General features: G+C 52.9%; 1 pseudogene; it reads right to left on the minus strand.

Moving 5' to 3' along the window:
• Positions 1-220: 220 nt before the first annotated feature.
• On the minus strand, positions 221-7,899 carry LOC141937937 (acrosin-like; annotated as a pseudogene).
• Positions 7,900-8,206: the final 307 nt, after the last annotated feature.

Genomic DNA, 8,206 nt, shown 5'->3' on the forward strand with positions numbered 1-8,206 from the left:
TTGCAGGTGCTGGGCACGGAATCCTTGCCTTCCACAGGAGACGGAATTGAACCAAAGCATGGTTAGCTGTGAAACTTGGCAACTTTATTCAAGAACTAAGACAACAACAGTATTTTTGTGCAGTCAGAGGAGCGTGGGCAGGACTGAGCAGGCCTTTGACCCTGAGGGTGCCTTTGGCTCAGCAGGCAGTACCCCTGCAGGAGATGGTCGTGGTGCGCTGCAGCCTGCACTGGATCCTGTCCATCCGGCTGCTCAAGCCTTTTCTCACCTTAGGTTCTGCAGGAGCTCCTGCAACCAAGTAAAGAATTCCACCAACTTCTGCAGTAGAAAGGGACAGGAGCTAAACCTGCCTGATTCTGTTGGTGTTGGATTTGGCTTCTGAAAGGGGGTTGAGGGGAAGGCTGGCCGTGGCGTTGGAGTAGTTGTTACTGCTGGGCTCAGTCCCATCCGTTCTAGGATCCAATTGTAAAAGTGCTGAGTGGAGGTGTAGACTCCAGGCTGTTTTGGTCTTGCACAGCCTCTCCCCCAGCTGGTCACTCCAACAAGCCATAAGTAGTCAGCATTGTTATCTTTGCCGACGAGAGGACTGCTGTCACCCTGCAGTGGAGAAGAGAGGGAGGGTTCAGGTGGTGTCGGGTGCCCACTGGCAGCACTAGGCCTGGCTCCTTCTCTCTTGCCAGCACCCCCCAGAGCTGTATCCTCTGCACAGAGAGGCTCTGCTCAGGTGCTGGGGTCGACGGAACCTTGTCTGGGAGCGGGTCGTGGGCCTGTGGGTAGGGCTCTCTCTCATCTCTGCACAGCAATGCTGGCTGTGTAGAAGAGGGATGTTCCAGGACTGGGAGCTGGACCTCGGGGCTGCCAGGAGTGCTGGGTGGGCTTTCTGGGCAGAGTCCCAGGCCTCTGGGGCAAGCGGGGCCCTGGGCAAGGACCTGCAGCTGGGGAAGGGGAGGTGAGCCCCGCCAGCAGTTGAGGACCCAGCAGTGGGAGGGCGACTGGCCAGGCAAAGCCCGTGCTGGGATGTGTTTGGGCGGCTGTGCCGGGGCTGCCTGTGCCACTGGGCGCCGCCTTGTCGCAGGCTCCTACCTGGCAGGTGTCGATGCCGCCCTGCGGATAGCCAGCGCACAGGTTGTGGGGTTGGACGGCCCCTGCGTACCACCGGCTGCTGTTGCAGAGGTTGATGTTGATGAGGTGGACCTTGGCCTCCTGCAGGACATCAGTTGATCCTCAAGCTGTGAGCAGAGAAAGGAATTAACACCCAGCAGCTCATTGCCAGGTCTCCTGCCCTGTCTGGGTGAACCCCTTCCCTGGGGCTTGGCTTTGCCTCATGACAGGCACTGTGCCGGCAATTCCCTTCCGTCTCATCTTGGGCCCTGGGCCAGGCCCCTCTCTCTATGGGCATACATCCCCACAGCCGGGCTCTGGCTCTCGCCTCTGCTGTCAGGAAGCCCAGCCCACCTCCCCCATCTGCCGAGCTTGCCCTCAGGACACAAGCACACTTGGGAACTCACACCTCGCCGTCGTGGACCCCCAGCCACTGACATAGCAGGTTGTCAGCTCTGACACTCGCAGCGAGGCGTCGGGCACACAGGCAAGCTGTATGGAGTAGCCGCACTGCACAGGCTGGTCCAACTCCAGCAGCACAATGTGGTTCCTCTCCGAGGTACTACTGTAGTGTTCACTGTTCGTGAACCAGCAGCCGCTTAATATTGCGCACTTGGGCCTCTGGGCCCAGCTGAGTCAACTGGGTGGCCCCGATCACTACGCGCCACATGGTGATGTGCCTGGAAGGCAGATGGGGAGAGGGTTCAGAGGGAGCCCAGCCACATGCTGCAGCAGCCCAGCAGTTCCCTGCCCTCTGCTTCACACGGGAGAGAGGAAAGCAGCGCTATGGAGGCTGCAAGTGCCCTAGCATGCCTTGGGCTCAGGGCGTGTTGAGCTGGAGGCTGCTAGGAAGCGGTGGCACAAGGCCAGCCCTCTCCTGAACAGCCTCTCAGCCGGGCTCTGCAGTGCCCAGGCACTGGGCGTACTGCAAGGAAAGGGGACGGGAGTAGCACGTGGTGGAGGAGCTTCCTGCTGCCATCCTTGGCTTGTGTGGACAGACGTAAGGCACACAGCTGAGTGCCCAGCCTGGTCCCTAGGATGCCAGGGCAGGCCCTCTCTGAAAGCGGAGTAGCTGCTGTCAAGGCCCGTGAGGTGTAGCACGGCTTCGGAGGCACCAGGGGTGGGCCCCAGAGAAACTGGACTCAAGGTTGCTTTGGTTTTGGGAAGCTGACCTGAAGGTGGTGCCCCAGATCTGCTTAGAGAGAGCAGGCAGAAGGCAGCCTGGGAGAAAACGACTTGTCCTCTGTGGATACTCCGCTATTCCAGCACCTGAGTTTGCCGGTGCTTAAGGGGGAATGATGTGAGAGGGGGCCACACTTCACAGATAATTGAAGGAAGAGATGGGGTGATTCTGGGGAGAGGAATTGTGTGTTTGCATGTCTTATGTTTATGAATATACATATATATATATGTATATTTTGGTTTAGGATATCTTGAGGCAAGTTAGTGTGAATCTTTTCACTTTTGAACCTCTAGTGAAGTTGCTGTTTGAATCATAATGTATTTTACTGAATTATTTTGTAAATCCTTAAACTGGTAAATGATTAAGTGCTGCTGTCATTAATAAATCTTGATTTACTACTAAATCATTACCAGGTTAATTTCCATCTGTGACACCAGGACCATGGAGCTGGACCTGTGGAGGGGCCTAACGCCCCGGGGCTGGCTGCGGCATGGCAATGGGGTGATGCCTCTTGCTGCTGGGACTCGGAGAAGGATCTGCTGTCCTTCCCACTGGAGCCAGGGCTGTGGCGGGTGCATTTGCTCCCTGCAGGAGGGGTTTTTTTTCCTCACAGCTTTCACAGAGCAGCCCTGCCCTCCTCCATCAGCACACACTGATGGATGCAGCCTTTGGCACCCCTCCTGTCTGGGTAGGTCTCTCCAGAGAAGCTGAACACCTGCTTTGCTCCACAAAGCTGGTGCCTGGGGCATCACCTCACCCACACAGCAGCCTGAAAACAAAAGATTATAGTGAATTGAGCTTACAGTGTGGTTCTGTTTGAGCACAAGCGAAAGCTCTTCTCCCAGCCCGAGTCAATCCACATGTCTCAGCCTCAAGCCGGGCATGGACACTGCCCACAGAGCGTCCTGCCGCCCCAGAGAGCACGCGGGTGGCACAGGGCCTCACACTTTGCTGCCTCTCATACCATCTCACTGCACACGCTGTGCCCGTGCCTCTGGTGCGGATGGGAGCGAGCAAGTCGCCTGGCACTGTGTGACAGGCCGGGTGGTGCCCGGAACCAGGCGTTGGGCTGCCCCGGCTTTGGGGGCAAGTGTCTCCCTGGACATTCAGACACTTCCTAGGCATCAGCCCTGCCCCACCACTGCTCTGGGCTGCCTTAAGGAGGGTGACAGACACTTGTCCCTGCACAATCCTGGCTGCCAGTGAGCTGGGAAGTGAGTGGCCCGAGTGGCCAGGGCAACCCAGCCATGGGCTGCAGCTACACTCGCAGAGGGCTGTGCCACTGCAGAGAGCACCCAGGTGCCCTTCCCTGGGCCAAAGGTGGCACAGGATTAGCTGGTCACCTTCCCCAGGCAGAACAGTCCCATTGCCTGAGACCTGCCACTCCCCTGTAAACTCCCAGCACTGGAGGGACACCACCCCACTTCTGCAATCTCAAGCAGCTTCGCAACCCCCCCACTGTGTTCCTACCTCCGTAATTTGCATTCTTGTGGCTGTGCAAACCAAGCTCAGCTGCTGTCCCCCAAACTTGGTGAAGTCTTTCTGATGGTTCTTCTAAACCAAGGTGGAAAACTGGCACTTCGAAGATATTTGTTCCATTACTGGCTTTGCCAGATCCACCATAAACTCTCTAAACTGAGAACATGGAAAGAATAGGCATTACACTGTTGCTGTATATTATTTCATTTGTTTCCATATTGCATACTGACAACAGGCAAGTTTGTTTCTCTTTAGAGAAATAAGAAATGAAACTGAGTTACGTCTGAGTGGCTTCTTCAGGTGACATAACAGAATTGTGTGATTGTGACCAGAAGTACTAGATTAAGCAGAAGAACCAACTCTGAACTATTGAAATGTGTGTCATGTGCTGTTTTCCCGGTCCCCCCCCGCCAGCTTGTTTCATGTCTGAAATGTCTTATGTAACAGTCCAGTGATGCACGAGCATGAATATTGAATCTTTCGAGCTCTGCTATGTGAGGAAGACAATTTAAAAAGATTTTGTGGTAAGAGTTATATTTTCCCTTCATCCTCTCGTTGCCAGTCCAAATCTCTTGAGCCGTTTACAATCTCTGTACGGCAAGCTTTAATTTGCACTGTAGTTTATTATCTGTAAGTATTCATTCAAACTGTCAGATGGTTAAAATGGGCAATAAATTTGCTTTGATAAGCCTCCTTTGTGTCAGGATTATTCTATGTTGGGCAGGAGCTTGATGGCTTGTTTGATTCTCAGTATTGTTCCTAGAGCATCGGTGCATACCGCATCGAACTGTCAGTCTTGTTCCTAGAGCACCTGTGCTCTATTAAACCTGCAAAACAATATCTATTTATCGGTTATTCCTCCTGTGAATAGTATCCTAAGAGAAAAGAGTTCTCTAAAGCTTGTGCCTTTTACAGACGGTTTCACTACGTTCTTACTTGTACTGTTAAAGATTCAGGAAGAGAAACCTGGATGCCCCATTCTCCTCCCCACCGGCACCCACAGTGCTGGGGCTCTGCCATCAGTGCCCTGCCTGCCTGCCTGCCTGCCCGCTGCCTCCTCCTGCCCGCTGTCTCCCACCACCTCCCGCGACGCCACACGCTCCGGCCGGCCCAGCTCCGGGGACTGTCCCCAGCTCCTCCCAGGGCACGAAGGAAGCCCTCCCCGACACCTTGGCTGGGCACAAAGGCCTCGCACACCTCCGCACACCCCACCCCACCCCACCCCACCCCAAGGAGCTGCAAGATGCATCTCCCACTCCACCGGCCAGCACCAGAGGCGCTGACGCTGCAGACCGCCACGCCGGCGGGACAAAAAGGAGCTGCCCCATGGCCCTGCACCCATGGCCACCGTGCGGCCAATGGCCACCATGCGGCCAACGGCCACCTGGGGCGCCAGGAGCCTCTCCAAGGAGGACCATCACCAAATCCAGGGCAAGCCAGCAAGGGGGAAAAAGCCCAGAGCGGAAAGAAAGGGGCGCAGGCCAAAAAGGGTGTCCCCGGGCGCTCTTTCGTCCCGGTGGTAACCGGGGGCGCCCCTGCGGTCTCCCATCCAGCTAGTGACCGGGGCCGCTCCTGCTTAGCTTCCCTGACACGCCCCTGCAGGGGAGGGTGGCTACACCCTGGCCCCCGCCACCACCAGCCCCGGCGCGGCACTTAACTCCAGCGGCCCTTCCGCTCCAGCACCTCCACAGCTGCTTTCTACAACCTGCCACGCCTGACACTCTGCCTCCACAAACCCAGCCTAAACAAAAGCCTCTCACGCTGCCGCCACCCTCCTGGCACCCCAGGACACCACCTTCGCGGCCTCTCGCCTCCACACACACCACTGACGCCCACGGTGCACTTCACCTGACACCTTGCCGCCCACACGCACCCCAGCCTCGCTCCTCACATTCCCTCGGCAGACTGAGCGGCAACAGACGGCCAAGGGCCTTCTTTTGCTGCAGGCCCTTGCTGCTGCGTGCCTTGATCAGCGTCGATCCTACCAGGGGCTGTGCGTGGGGCGATCGCCGTCAATCGTGGGGGCATCCTCTCCCTTCCACACACTGACAGTTCATTACACCCACACGCCTCCCGTCAAACGCCTTAAGCCCCTGCTGCCAATCACGGCTCACCTCTCACGATGGCCACAGGAAACCTTTCCCACCAGCAAAGCTGCTACTGCGCACGGGCTCAAAACGCTCTTGCCAGAAATCAGTCCCACGTACACAACGCCTGAAACCAGAGGAGCCGGCAAGGACTCTCCTTCTGCAGCTCCAATACCAAGCAACATCTATCCAAGTGGAAGAACACAGCCACACCTACAGCCTCCACATCATCCACTTTAAAGTATACTGAAGTCAAATACTTTGAGCCATGATCAATCAGTACTTCAGAAACAGACACAAATGACTTTCAAAAGCGTTATTTTTCCCCCCGTATCCTCCTAAGAGTATCAGAGCAGTATCAACAAACAGCAAGACAGCAATTCTCAAGCAAATAATGAATCTCATGGGTATTTCTCTTCAGTCGTATCTCTGTTGTTGTGTACTCAGATGCTATGTCCAAGATTTAGCTTTTCACATTCAAGTGCAATGCTTTCAGTTTCTTCTAAGGTATCTGTGAGCACAGTTTCCTTTTAATATGTTTCCATAACTACAGAACTGACACGTTTGTGAACTGCTCAGAAAAACTCATGTTATTAACAAGGGAGTAGTACATAGGCCAAAGGCAAATTTGTTAAATAATGTAAAAGAAAATTCTATTTCTCCTTAGAAGTATTACATCCTTACGTGCAGTCACTATCCAGAAGTGTATTCAGCTTAGTACCTCCTGAGAAGGAGATTATTTTCTAAAGTGCCCAAGAGAAGTAACAACACGCACACACGCAATTTGAGGAGGTAACTCAGCCGGTCAGTTTAACCACTCCTCTGTTTCATCCTCTTAAATGCTTTACAAAATATTCCCGTAAGACTGAGATCTCTTCTGACTTTAGACCTGTAAAAGTTGACGTGTCTTTTTAACCTCTGTAGGAAGCAACAGGCTCTCCTCAGAAGCAATTTATCCCACTTGCTCTCATACTCATCTCAGGACATCCTGTGGCTGGGCAAAAATTCACTTTTCTAAACCTGTTTATGCACACAGCAAATGGGAAATTTAACTGGACACATTTACCTTCCTCATTTCAGAGAGGCCAAAAGTAATTTAACAACCCTTCAAAGAAGGATCAATTACATATGTTATTCATATAAGGTACAGCTGTTCTCCACTGCATCCAGTACATCACTTCTGCTGCTGTTTTCAGTCTTTCCTACAAGGTGTTGGGGACAAGAGCTGGACGTGTTAACTTCCTCCACAATCACTGCTGCTATTACACTCACCCAAGACCTCTTGCACCAGCACAGCTCCCTCTGATTCCAGGGTACGTTAGTGTTACACTCACATCTGTGCCCGCACCATAACTACTCTCCAAAAGCACCACATGCCACTCCCGTGCTGTTTAGCTCCTATGCCAGAGTTTGGAATGCAAACCAGCAGCAAAGAAATACAACTAATAGAAACCTATTCGACTTTAAAAGGCTTTTGGATTAAGAAAACCTTCACCCCACAACAGGGAGTACCCTACTACCAAAGCTCCAATACACCCCGCCCCCTTCAGTCACTTTCCCAGTCTTCTGCTGGTATAGATTGAATTTCATTCCACCTGCTGATCCCTGTACAGCCCCTCAGGCAGGCAACTTCATTAGCCTTTACACAGCAGCCTGCTCAGTAACTGTCAGGTTGGGATACTGTTGGACTTTGGAAAAGTCAGCATCTGCTCCAAGGTCCCGAACAACCTGGATCATCTCTCTGAAAGGGAGGAGGGAATTTTCCGCACCATCCTGATGTATCGCTGTTGAATGTTAATTTACTTTGTGACCTGTAAGGCATCTGGAAGCAGAATATGATTACTGAGATGGAAGATCCTAATGCAATATACCCATCACTATTTGCTGCTGTGGTTACAATTATCAAAGGCCGTAAGACACATTCTACCAGATCAGGGGGAAACAAGAAACTAGTGATTGCCATACCAATGTCCTATCTTCTTCCACTGGTTTGAAACTGGTGTTATTAGACATCACTTCGAAGTCAAGAGGCATTTTATCACTCAGCATTGTTACCAGTGATAGAGCACAGAGAGAGTACAGCAAAGCTCAATGGGGAGGAGAAAAAAAAATTCTTAAGAAAAAGAGCAGAGGCACTTTCATTCAATTTAAAACTATGCATAGCCTAGCAGATACACACTGGCCATAATTGACCTCGCATCTTTTAATGCGTAAAACAGCACTGAAGGCTGTCCTGCAATCAGACAACTACAGCTGGTGACTTGAACCATGATGTTAAACACCAGCAAGCCAGGCTGGGTAGATGGTCTCAGGGCTCTCTTCTCCCACCTCTGCCAAACTAGGGCCACAGCAGGCA

Source organism: Strix uralensis, chromosome Z (assembly GCF_047716275.1).
Source record: "Strix uralensis isolate ZFMK-TIS-50842 chromosome Z, bStrUra1, whole genome shotgun sequence".
In the NCBI taxonomy this organism is placed as follows: Eukaryota; Metazoa; Chordata; class Aves; order Strigiformes; family Strigidae; genus Strix; species Strix uralensis.